Raw genomic sequence first — 13,991 nt, forward strand, 5'->3', positions numbered from 1 at the left:
AGGAGGGCTAATTCCTAGGCCACTTCCTCTGGGCAGCCCGCCCTGACTTCCCCAGGAGTGAGGAGGGCTAATTCCTAGGCCACTTCCTCTGGGCAGCCCGCCCTGACTTCCCCAGGAGTGAGGAGGGCTAATTCCTAGGCCACTTCCTCTGGGCAGCCCGCCCTGACTTCCCCAGGAGTGAGGAGGGCTAATTCCTAGGCCACTTCCTCTGGGCAGCCCGCCCTGACTTCCCCAGGAGTGAGGAGGGCTAATTCCTAGGCCACTTCCTCTGGGCAGCCCGCCCTGACTTCCCCAGGAGTGAGGAGGGCTAATTCCTAGGCCACTTCCTCTGGGCAGCCCGCCCTGACTTCCCCAGGAGTGAGGAGGGCTAATTCCTAGGCCACTTCCTCTGGGCAGCCCACCCTGACTTCCCCAGGAGTGAGGAGGGCCCCCCCCTTGGCAGCCTTTAAAAACCCAGTTGCCCTGGAGTCAGCTCCAACTCACGGCCACCTCGCGTGTGAAAAAAGAACTGTGCTCTACAGCACAATAAATGGCTCATTTTTCAGAGCAGAGCGCCAGGCCTTTCTTCCAAGGTGCCTCTGGGTGGACTTGAACCTCCAACCTTTTGGTTAGCAGAGGGTGCGTCACCCTTCACACCACCCAGGTACTCCGCGGCAGCTGCATTTGGTGGAGGTGGGGATCATTGTGAACAGGGGGTCAGACACCAGACCTTTCATTTAAAAACAACACAACAAAACATTGACTAATTGTAGTTATCTTTGGGGGCTAAGATAAAAATTTCAAGTGATCTTTATTTATTCACATTTTCATAATTTTTTTGGTATGGAATGCATAAATTTTAGAACACGAAATAAAGCCATAGACAAACAGCACTGAGAACACTTCACGGAGCAGCATGCTCGGAGAAGGACGACTTCTCCTTCCCACCGAATTGGGGAAGCAGAGTGCCCGCTGCCTGTCACCGCCCCCAGCCTCCACACCTGGCAGAGCTGCAAGTCCATGATATCTGCACACTTATCTGCTCGCCGCTGCCTCGCCCCTGCAGGTGAGCTCTTGAATGACTCACTGCACTGCTTAGCGCTGTGCCCGCAACGCCCGGGATGGTGCCCAGCACAGGGCACTGTTCAGCCTGGGTCGCTAAGCCCTATCCTGAGCCTGCTTTGTGCCCAGGCCTCTTCATGAGCACGGTGGAGAGACACGGCCTGTGTGGCCTGCTCACACTAACCTCAAGTGGTCCCCGAAAGCTGTGGGCAGCCAGGCTCTGTTTCCTTGGTCCTGCACTCTCCTGGTCTCCTAGGTAACAATTTCATACCTTCTTTCTCTTTTTAAACGGCCAGTACCTCCTTCCCAACGCTTACTCTAGGGTTGCTTCCTACTCAGCTGAGAAAACAGAAGCCACAGAAGAAAATTCCCAGAGTTCATTCCACCATATCTACCCACTGCCTGCATCTGGACCAGGATGACACCACTTTCCCTCCCTCTCTGTGAATGAACTGTCCCTGGTCCTGGCTGAGGTGGCCCCTCCACTTGTTCAGTGGGCCCTCTCACCTACCACAGCGTGTGCTTATAGCAGTTGTCCCCACCCTCTCCTCACTGTCATTTCTTCCCATCCTTCTGGACCATTCCCACCAGCACACAGACATACTGTTAAATCTGGCAATATTTAGTGAAGTTAAGAAGAGGACAAGGCTGTATGCCAGCAATTTCATTCTAGGCAAATATTCCAAATAGATTCTCACCCAGCGTCATAAAGGGCCCTGTACACGGGAGCTCACAACAGAATTTATGGTGGGGCAAGCCAGGGGTCCACTACAGAGAGGAATGGGCAAAATATGCCGATGCACACAGGAGAACTATGCCATGATGAAATGTAACACGGCAGCATGCACCAGTACTAAAGGCAAGGTGCTTCCTTCAATTAAAAGGTAGACATTTCAGAATGCACAAAAAAATAAGACCCATTACATGTTGTTGGAGCCCTGGTGGTACAGGGGTTAAGAGCCTGGCTGCTAACCAGAAGGCTGGCAGTTGGAATCCACCAGCTGCTCCTTGGGAGCCCTATGGGGCAGTTCTACTCTATCCTATGGGGTTGTTATGAGTTGGAATCAATTTGATGGCAATGGGCAATATATTGTCTATGGAGTCCCTGGGTCATACAAACAAACAGTTAATGTGCTTGGCTGCTAATTAAAAGGTTGGTGGTTCCAGTCCATCCAGAGACACTTTGGAGGAAAGCCATGGTGGCCTACTTCTGAAAATCAGCCACTGAAAACTCTGTGGAGCAGTTCTCCTCTGACACAGAAGGGGTCACCGGGAGTCAGAAATGACTCAGTGGGGACTTTTTTTTTTGGTATGCTATTTACAAAGAACCATACCCTTAATACAAAGACACAGACAGATTTAAAGTAAAAGGGTTAGAAAAGCATAAGAGAGCTGAAGTGGCTATGTTAATAACAAAAAAATGTAGACTTCAAGAGACAAAGAGGGACATTTCATTACGATACAAAGATTAATTCATCAAGAAGCGATAAAAATCTGAAGTGTATATAAACCTATTAACAGACTTTTAAAATATCCAAAGCATTAAAAATTAAGAACTACAGGAAAAAAATAGATAAACAATCATAGTTGAAGATTTTAACACCCTTTTCTCAGTAAATACAAGTAGAGATATGAAAGATTTGAAAAACCATCTGCCAATTTGACCTAATTGATATTTATAGAACTCTATACCCAACAACTGTAGGAAATACATTCTCTTCAAGAACACATGCTACTGTTACCAAGATACACCAAATACTGGGCCACAAAACAAGGCTCTGACTATAGCAGTTTAAAAATAAAACCAGTAAGATATCTAGACAATTCCAAATATTTGGAAATCAAAGAACACACTTTTAATTAATTCTTAGGTCAGAAGAGAAAGATCACAAGAGGATTTAAAAATAATGTGGAATTGAAAGAATAATGAAAACATAGCACATCAAAATTTGCTGGATGCAGTTAAAGCTTTGCTTAGAGGAAAATTTATAGCTTTACATTCCTTTATTAGAAGGTGAAAAATCAATGATTTGAGCGTCTATCTTCAGAATCTAGAAAAAGAAGAGCAAATTAAGCCCAAAGTAAGTGGAAGAAAGGACACAGCATAGGTAAGCCACAGACTGGTAAACATAACTGTGGTACATATATCCGACAAATGATTTATTTCCAGAATATATAAAGAACTCCTACAAATTAACAATAATAAGACTAACAACTCAATTTAAAAAAAAAAAGGGAAAAGACTAGGACACTTTACAAAACAAGATATACAAATGGCCAAATGTGAAAAATGATGGAAACCAAAAGACAATAGTACATCATCTTTAAATTATCAAAAGAAAAAAAAAATCTGTCAACCTAGAATTTTATATTCAGTGAAAGAAGCTATTTTCAAATAAATGAATGCTAGAGAATTTGTTGCCAGCAGACCCATATTACAAGAAACACTAAAGGAAGTTCTTCAGGATAAAAGGACATGATACTGAAAGGAAATCCAGATCTGCAAAAAAATAACAAAACCAACAGAAATAGTCTGAACTAAACACATGACAATATAACATCAAAATTTGCTGGATGCAGCTAAATCTGTAACTAGGGAAAATTTTAAACCATTAAGTGTTCTCTTTAGAAAATCATAAGTTTTAAATAAATAATCTAAGCTTTTACCTTAAGAAACTAGAAATAGCAGAGTAAAATAAACCCAAAAGCAAGCAGAAGGAAGAAAACAGAAAAAGGTAAGAGCAAAGATCAATGAAATTGAAAACAGAAAAACAATAGAGAACCTTGATGAACCCAAAAGATGGTTCTTAGAAAACATCAATAAAATTGATAAAACTCTAGTAAGACTGACAAAGAAAAAAGACACAAATTACCAACATCAGAAATGAAACAAGGAGTAACTATAGACTGTCCAGATGTCAAAACAATAACAAGTAAATATTATGAACAAGTCCTTGCACATAAATTTCACTACTTAAATGAAATGGAGCAATTCCTCAAAAATCACAAACTACTCAAACTAAGAACCCAATATGAAACATACAACCTGAATTAAAAAGAAAAAAAAAAAAAGAACCCATTGCCATCAAGTCGATTTCGACTCCTAGAGACCCTGTAGTACAGAGTAGAACTGCCCCATAGAGTTTCCAAGGGGTCCCTGGTGGATTCAAACTGCCAATCTTTTGGTTCGCAGCTATAGCTCTTAACCACTATGCCTCCAGGGTTTCCATAACCTGAATAGTCCTAATAAATATCCCTCATGAACACAGATGCAAAAATTTTCAACATAATATGAGCAAACTGAATCTACCGATGTATAAAAATAATAATACACCACACTAAGTGGGGCTTTCTTGGGACACAAGGCTGATCCAATATTTAAAAATAAATCAATATAATCTACCAGGTTAATAGTCTGAAGAAAAAAAATAAAAACAACACAAGATCCCATTGACTGATGCAGAAAAAGCATTTTACAAAATTCAATATCTGTTCATGATAAAGATCCTCAGTAAACCAGGATTAGAAGGGAACTTCCCTAGCCCTGGTGGTGCAGTGGTTAACAGAGAGCAGCTGCTAACCAAAAGGTGGGCAGTTCTAATCTACCAGCTGCTCCTTGGAAACCCTACAGGGCAGTTCTACTCTGTCCTATAGAGTGGCTATGAGTCTGAATCAACTTGATGGTAACGGGTCCCTTAACTTGATAAAGGACATCTATAAAGCCCCATAGCTAACATCATCCTTAATGGTGAAAGGCTGAAAGTTTTCCTCCTAAGATTGGGAACTAGGCAAGAACGTTCTCTTCACTTCTATTCAACATCATAGTGGAAGTCCTAGCCAGTGCAGTAAGGCAAGAAAAAGGAATAAAAGGCATACAGGTTAGAAAGGAAAAGTTAAAGTGGCCCTATTCAAAGATGACATGATTGTCAATGTAGATAAGCCCAAGGAATCTATTAAAAAAAAACCTCTAATAATTGAGTTCATCAAAGTCACGACATACAAAGTCAACATACAAGAATCAATCACATATTGATAGGCCAGCAATATACAAATGGAAACCAAAATTTAAAAGACAGTATCATTTAAAACAGCTCCCCTTATGAACGAGATTCCTAGGTATAAGGATGAAAAACCGTGCATATAATCTGTATGCTGAAAACAAAATGCTGATGGAAGATCAAAGAAAACCTAAATAAGTGAAGAGGCATACCATGTTCATGGATCCAAAGGCTCAACATCATAATGGAGCCAATTCTCTCCAAAATGATCTACAGATCTGGCACAATTTCAATAAAAACCCAAGCAGGATTTTTTTTTTTTTTTTTTTTTGGTAGATATAGACAAGCTGGCTCTAAAATTTATATGGAAATGCAAAAGAAAAAAAAAAAAAGAATAGCTAAAACAAATTTTAAAAGAGGAATGAAGTGGGAGCAATCAGTCTATCTGATTTCCAGGCTGAAATGACATTTTGGACAAGACAGAATTAAAGGGATGGAGAGCCGATCAGTGGCTGCCAGGGGCTGGGGGGTGAGGGAGGGGCTGACTACAAAAGGTGCAGCATGAGGGAACTTTTGAGGCAATGGACTATTCTGTAGCTTGACTGGGGTAATGGTTACATGACTACGTCTTTGTCAACCTTCAGAGAACTAGACGCCAAAAAGTGAATTTTACTATATGCAAATTAAAAAAATCAAATTAAAAATTAGAATAACTGCCCAGAGGGGAGAAGGAAAATAGGAGAATAAAGGAGAAAAAGTAAATATATAGAACAAGAGGAGATTTAAGTGAGTTGGTGCTATAATGTCCCATGAACTAAAGAATAAAAAAAACTATTAACTTAATCCTCTGACTCTGAGGACCAAAAAACGAAACTAAACAAAAATGCCAAATCTGCTATTTCTTCCATTACAAACAAAAACCTTTCTTGACTCCCTCTTCTCCTCACTATTGCCTTTTTTTCCCCTTTCTTACACTCACTCTCCTTTTCCCCTTGAACTTACTCCTGGGGCACTTGCCCCACCACTCCACCCAAGCTGCTCTTAAAAGGGTGACCAAAGAGCTCCACTTTGGGAATCCAGGGAGCAATACAATAATCTTGATTTCAAAATCAAATAAAACCAAACAAAAAGCCCACTACCATCAAGTCGATTCCAACTCATAGCAACCCTACAGGACAGAGCAGAACTGCCCCATAGGGTTTTCAAGGAGCAGCTGGTGGATTTGAACTGCCAACCTTTTAGTTAGCAGACACATAAGGGCAACACAAAAATGAAAATTATATGCCCATCTCATTTTTGAACATAGATGCAAAACCTTAAACCAAATGTTAGCTAACTGAATCCAACTGTATATATATTTTTTAAGTGCACCAAGGGCAAGAAGGCTTTATCTTTAAGAGCATAAGGGAGAAAAACTACATGAAAATGCCAAAAAAAAAAAAAAAAAAAATTGATGAGCTTCCACATCTATTAAGGAGCCCTGGTGGCACAAAGGTATAAGCACTAGGCTGCTAACTGAAAGGCTGGCAGTTTGTACCCACCCATCTGCTCCACAGGAGAAAGACCCAGTAATCTGCTTCTGTAAAGATTAATCAAAAAAAAAAAAAAAAAAAACCAAACCCAGCGCCGTCGAGTTGATTCCGACTCATAGCGACCCTATAGGATAGAGTAGAACTGCCCCATAGAGTTTCCAAGGAGCGCCTGGCGGATTTGAACTGCAGACCCTTTAGTTAGCAGCCATAGCACTTAACCACTATGCCACCAGGGTTTCTCTATAAAGATTACAGCGTAGTAAACCCTATGGGGGCAGCTCTACTCTGTCACATTGGGTTGCTCTGAGTTGAATTGACTTTAAGGCACCCAACAACAGCCACATCTATTTATAATTAAAACAAACAACAACCACAACAACAACAAAAAGAACTCTTAACAAACTAAGAGTCAAAGGGAATTTCCTTATGCAGTGCAATGGGTTTCTCTTTATCTGTGGCCTTTCTGATCCTGGGTTTGTATTTCTGCCAAGATGACTTGCTAGGCCACAGTCTTGCAAAAACAAAAGGGATTAGACAGTTTACTATGGAAATAAAGATCGTAAAATCCATCTGGGGATTGGTTGATTACTATGCAAATTAGGTGACTACAGCCTCTAGAGGGGATTGGTCAGTTTGTAGTCTTGGTGGAAGGTGGAGGCTTATAAGAGCCAATCCCACAGAGGTTTGGGGGGATCTCGCTACCGTCAAGAAAAAAACCCAGAAGCAGGGCGCATCTTTTGGACTCGGAGTCCCTAATACTGAGAACTTCCTAGGCCCAGGAGATAGAGGGAACTGTAACAGAGAAGACCAGTACAAGACGGTGGTGGTGGGCTTGCTGACCCACAACCCACGAAGGAAGAGAACGTCTTCAGGCAGGAGGCCTGCTGGTGGAGTGGGGTCCCTCCTGGCACTTGTCATCAGAGACAAAGAGCTGTAACACTTGCCCAAGCAGGGCAGCGACCAGGGACCCAGCCACAGAGGCCCAGCTGAGGAGCGAGTCCAGAGCTGTCTTCGTTGAAAGCTGTCCTGACTGACAAAATGTATCCCGTATCCTGTTACTTCCAAGTTGATCCCAATCCTGAACTTTATGTAGCCTGTTCCCTAATAAATCACATAATGGTGAGTATGGTCTGTGAGTTCTGTGTGGCCATGACGACGAGTTATCAAACCCAATGTAGAAGTAGAGTGCGGTGGCAAGGGACAGCTGGTGTCAGAATGGGTAAAAAAAAAAAAAAAAAAAAGCTAGAGAGTGGAGGTATGTCTGACTTCCACCTCACAGGAATCAGCTTTGGGCTGATCTTGATCCTCCCCTCTCCTGAATGTAGAGGAGGTCTGACACTACCATGTCACACCTTAACTTGGTGAAACTTATGGGCCAAAATTTACAAAAAATACTACATTTAACGGCACAGGCTCAGACAACATTCCCTTTAAGATCTGGGACCAGCCCAGGTTAGCCACTAACTGACGTCTTCCCCGTGCTCTAAGGAAATTTTGAAAAACAAACAAACAGTGGAAGAATTATGAAATAAAGGATAAAGCTAACATTATTTGTAGCTGATATGTCCTTGTAGGGACCAAAAGCATCAACAGACATGAGAGTTCAGTAAGGTTCCAGATACAAGATTAACTTAAAAAAATCAATAGCAATTCTCTACACCAGTGATAACCAACCAGAAAAACATAATAAAAAGTAAGATACAATCATAATAGCAACGAAAACAAAGAAGTATCTAAGTATTAACCAAAATCAATAGACATCTATATAGAAAGATAACCTGACTAAATCAGACATTCCATTTTAGATGGGGCCACTTAATATTACAAAGACATTGTTTCTCCCCAAAGTAATGCATAGATTCAAGGCAATTCCAATAAATAAAAAAAAAAAAACTCAGTTGGACATTCTCAGAACTTTGATAAACTTACTCTAAAATTTATACAAAGGAATAAAATAGTCATAAAAACCTAAAAAAGGAACAGTGAAGAGGGGGTTTTCCCTATCAGACACTAATACATATGGCACAGCCACTGTAACTAAAAATTGTGTCTCAAGAACAAACACCAACAGACCAGAAAGCTCAAAAAGAGGCTGAGGTATAGAAGGAAACGTCATAAAAGATAGAGGTGGCACCACACATTATAGGGAAAGGTCAGACTGTTTAGTAGATGGTCTGAGGAAACCTGGCTCACCATAAACAGAAAAGAAACGCCCAAAAAGTGGAGTCCTTCCTGACACCAGATGCAAAAGCAGGCTCCAGATGGATTAAAGACCCCAACATGAAAAGTAAACCACAGAGTTAAAATAAAATGCAAAAGAGTCTCCTGTTGACCTACAGGTGAGGACGGATTTCTTAAAACTTCGAAAGATCAAACCATAAAGGAAAAAAAAAATGATGAAGTTGATTACATCCAAATTCAGGATTTCTGTTCCACAAAGGACACTGTGGCCAGAGTCGGAGTTCCCCGGACGGGAGAGCGGAAGAAGGGAATCTGCAGTGTTCACCACTGACAAAAAGCCATGTCTGGAACAGACAGTCATCAGAAAAGGAAACCAGAACAATGATCAAACACACGAAAAATGGCTCAATTCCACTAAAAAACAGGGAAATGCAAATTATGACGACAACATACTACCTCTCAGATTGGCAAGAAATAATAGCAATGAAATAAATCTGACAAAGGCAGGTGCTGGAGAGGACGGAGTAGGTCAACGATAGTTCCTAAACACTGCTAGTGAGTGTGCAAACCAGGACAATCACTTTGGAAAACTATTTGCATTTCTCACATTAATAAATTTGACATCGACATACCCTAAAAAAAAAAAACCCACTGCTATGGAATTGATTCCGACTCATAGTGATCCTATAGGACAGAGTAGAATGCCCCATAGAGTTTCTAGGGAGCGCCTGGTGGATTCAAACTGCCAGCCTCTTGGTTCGAGCTCTTAACCACTGTGCCAACAGGGTTTCCGCTTTGCATACCCTAGGACCCAGCAATCCTCTCCTAGGTATACACCCTAGAAAAACTCAAGCCTAAGTGCCCAGGAGACATGTATAAGAATAGTCGCTGGAGCACTCTAAAATAATAATCACTTGAATCAACCCAAATGTCCACTGACAACAGAGCAGATAAATCTATACTTGACGAAACACAGCAGTGAAAAATGAACTATCATAACATACAAATGGGTAAGTCTCAGAAAAATAACGTCGAATGAAAAGACAGCCCTGAGAAACTGTACAATGCTACTTTTTATAAAAGTCAAAACCAAGAATAACTAAACAATACACTTGTAGGGATACATAAGAGATAAAATTATAAATAAAAACCCAAATCAAGGACTGATAAACACAAATCTGGCTGGTGATAACCTCTACTGGGGGGCAGATAGGGAGAAACTCACAGGTAGACGCAGGTTGGTTATGTTCTAGTTCTTAAGTATGGTTCTTTGTAACTCACACATTAAATACATATCTATACATGTATGTATGTATACATATATACCCACATTTATTAGAAGTCAATTGAAATATTTAAAAATAACTAATGTACCCAGAGCAAGAGAGAAGAGAAAATGACAGAGAATGAAAGAGAAAATAAGAGAGAGAAAATGAGAGACAGAGAGAGCCCCTTGGTTTAGATTAAACACCAGACCCTTGGGAAACAACAGGAAAAGGACAGCAATTCTAAGAGATAAGCATTGGTCAACAGGTATGAACAGGCAATTTATAGATGAGGAACCAGAAAAGCTAGTAAGCGCACGTAGAGGTGGTGAAGATCATGAGAATGAAAATTGCAAATACAAACAACAAGACAAAACCTTACACCCAGTAGACTGCACAATCAGCTTACACACAAAGCCAGGCCTCAGTGTGGGGGGGGGTGAGTGGGGGTTCATTTCTCCCCTCTACTCCGTGCTCAGCTGCCCGCTTGCCATCTGCACCTGGGTGTCTGAGAGGTGTCTCCAACGGAACATGTCCACCCTGAGCCCCTGACCTTGCCCCCAAAGCCTGCTCCACTCTGTGCCAACTGATGCCAGAGGCTCAGGACAAAATCCGGGGATGTCTGCCTTCCTCCCACGCTCAATCCACATGCAAATCCTGCCAACTCTACTTTCAACCTACATCCCGAGCCTGAACACCCCTTCCCACCTCCTCAACCCCACTCAGCCCCAAGCCCCCATCATCCCTCTGCCCTGGTCCCCCTGCTCTGACTTTGAAGAATATCCTCCAAATAGCACTGGAAGAAACTTCTGAGAACATGTCACAGCTCTGCTCAATAACCTCGACCAACTCAGTAAAAAATCAGAGTCCCTAAATGGCCAGAAGTGTCTCCCTGTCCCCAGCTTCAACGTCATGGCCCAAGTCTCCTGTACTTTCTCCATATCAGCCATGACGGCCTCCTTGCTGCCCCTCAGCCCACCAGGCACTCTCTCTCCTCAGGGCCCCCATTTGCTGGTCTATCTGGCTGGAATGTCCTTCTCCTGAAACCCACATTTCCTTCAGGCTCTGCTGAAACGTCACTTCCTGAGGCGGGCCACCCTCTCTAAGGTGGCAGCCCCACCACCACAATCTCCCATCCCTGCTTTAATTCATTCCACTTCCTGTGTGTGTTGTGTGCCATTGAGTTCATTCCACTCATGTCGACCTTATAGGACAGAGGGGAACTGCCCCATAGTGTTTCCTAGGCTGTAATCTTTATGGGAGCAGATTGCTAGGTCTTTTCTCCTCAGGAACAGCTGGTGGGTTTGAACTGCTGACATTCTGGTTAGTAGCCGAGACCTAGTTAGCTATTAGTAGTGCCACCAGGGCTCCTTGACCTGTGCACAGTTCTCCGCTTACTGTCTCTCCCTCCCCATGCTGACCTCAGCAGGGACTCTGGTCCGCTCGCTGCTGCACCCAACCCTGGAACACACGCCAGGTGGGATGGATCACAGCTATGTTTCTTTGGGTGGGTACATGGGCTCCTGTCTCGGGTTTTAACTGTAATGTCTCTAGACAAGGTCTGGAGCCCCGGGTGGCCCAAAAGGTTGGTGGTGCTGTAGAAGAAAGGCCTGGTGATGTCCTGCTGTAAAGGTCACAGCCCCAGGGAGCTCAGTTCTGCTCTGTAACACGCGGGGTCACCACGAGTCGAAATCGACTCAACAGCGAAGGGTTTGGGCTTTTTGTTTTTATTGTAGAGGCAGGGCCTACTTCCTGTGGTTGCCCCAGGCCCCAACACTCCCTGTTGCTTACACCCGTAGGCATGGAGGGGGCAGGGGAATCAGAGAGAGGTGACATTCCAAGACCCAGGTCCAGTGACAACAGGCAGGCAGGGGTCAAAGGTATTCTTGGCAGAGGGACCAAGGTGCGTCAAGGCACGTGTGGGCACAGAGAGCCACTGAAAGGTCCAAAGCAGGAGGAAGGCTGTTGATCTACATTCCAGGACGGCCACGGGGGTCTCAGTCAAGCGATGAAGAGGCTGGAGAGGAAAGCACCGCTGATGGGCCAGGGCAGGGTGGGCAGATGACCGGGGAATCTGGGGACTGCTGGTGCCATCCACCAGGACACAGGAGGTAAACGACCCAGAACTTGAAGATAAGGCAGAAAGATTGCTGTCTGGATTTCCAACACCGGGCTACAGCACCGTGTAAAGGTAACTTACTATCACGACCGATGGGCCCTGGCTCTAACCCAAGACCTCATCTCGTAGAAGACTGATAAACTGCAGATGGTTGATGTCCACTAGACATGACAATGTTTCCGTTCTCAGAAAATATAATCCCCAAAGTTACTGGGTTTTATTGCTCTGTAGGACATTAGCTAGTTTTTATTCTAATTTAGCAACCTTATTACAGCACCAGTTTCTGGAACAGCTTTGCTACCCTTCTGGTTCCCTTATTAATGAGTCAACAAGTGAGAGTCATGTTTTTAACTTTGAAAACTGTACTGATAGGCAGAATATGATGGGCAGAGGACATCTTCCCTGCCTGGGGTACAAGTGCCAATTCCCTGTTCCCAGGCTCTGAAGACCCTTCCCCACCCTCCTTCCTGAGGGCCTGGCTGCCCTTCCTTGAGAGACTATTTCCACAATACACCTGCTGGACCCGTCTTAGGGGCAGAGAGCCCAGCTCCATCATCTTGATTCCTGCAGCACCTGGCCCAGCACTGGGATCCCACGTGCTCTCAGGGACCCTTGGGGCCCTCCTGGGTCCTGCACAGGAGAAATCCAGAAGTCCCTCTTGGGTTTGTTTCAGCAGAGACCCTGGCCAGATCTTTTAGGAGCTACCAGAGGCAACATTCCCCAAGTTCACAATTACAGGGCACACTGGGCACTAATGAATCCAAGAAGTCACTTCCCACAGCCCGTTTTCAACAAGCCCAGGAGCCTGCTCAGGGCAAAGCTGTGAAGTCAACACGCTCCTGCAATCTCCACTCTTCCTTTCTCTCTCCCTGGGCTCAGCCCTCCTCCCTTCTCCAGGGCTAGTCCTGGACACCCCCCACCCGCCCAAGTGACCGCTGGAGCCAAGGAGTCAGTGATAAGGTTTTAACCCCTCTATCAAACAGGCATTTTGTCAAAGGCCAGAGGCTTTAGCTTCTCAGCGCTGCTGTAACGGAGATACCATAGGGGCTGGTTTTAGGGAACAGAAATTTATTTTCTCACAGTTCAGGAGGCTAGAAGTCCAAGTTCAGGGTGCCGACTCTAGGGGAAGGCTCTGTCTGCTCTAGGGAAAATCCTCGTCTCAGCTTCTCTAGCCCTGGTGTTCCTCGGAGATTCCCACATGGCATCTAACCCCCCCCCGCCCCCCCGCCCTGTGCTTGCTTCTCTCTGGGTGTAATCTACTCCTTTTATATCTCAAAATTCATTTAGATTTAAGACACACACTACACTGTTATGACCTTGTTAACATAATAGAGAAAACCCTATTCCCAAATGAGATTACATCCACAGGTATAGGGGTTAGGATGCCAACACATATCTTTGGGCAACACAATTCAGTTCATAACACTAGTTTCATACCGGTTTTTTCGAAATTGTTTTCAGGTTGAACGTCCCAAAGCTGCACAATTGCCCGACAGATTACAAATGCATAATATCCCCAGTCCCTGCTCCTGTCCCATGCCCTACGCCACTCCGCTCTGTGTGGGACCCACTGGGCCCTCAAGGCTGGGGACTTCCCACACACCCTGCAGGGGCTTGGGAACGGGGCTTGGGAAAGGGGTTCCAAATCTTTACCTCACTGAGCGAAGACGCACCAGGCACTGGAAGAGGGTGGGAAAGGGGTCTTTGCCTACTCCAATGCATGAGCCTGTTGAGGCCTCCCTGGGCTGCCCCGCACCCCTCAGCGAGGCTCCCCTGGAGGCTGCCTGCAGCTTTCCACCAGGGAAGGACAAAGCAAAGACAGCGGTGGAATCTTTAACAACCTCCTGAGCCTACT

At 44.1% G+C, this 13,991-nt stretch overlaps 1 protein-coding gene across 3 annotated transcripts in view; it reads right to left on the minus strand.

Moving 5' to 3' along the window:
• The window catches only part of KCNIP3 (potassium voltage-gated channel interacting protein 3), a 105,171-nt gene that overhangs the window by 15,027 nt on the left and 76,153 nt on the right, over positions 1–13,991 (minus strand). The window lies entirely within an intron of this gene.

This window comes from Elephas maximus, chromosome 17 (assembly GCF_024166365.1).
Source record: "Elephas maximus indicus isolate mEleMax1 chromosome 17, mEleMax1 primary haplotype, whole genome shotgun sequence".
Taxonomy (NCBI): domain Eukaryota; kingdom Metazoa; phylum Chordata; class Mammalia; order Proboscidea; family Elephantidae; genus Elephas; species Elephas maximus.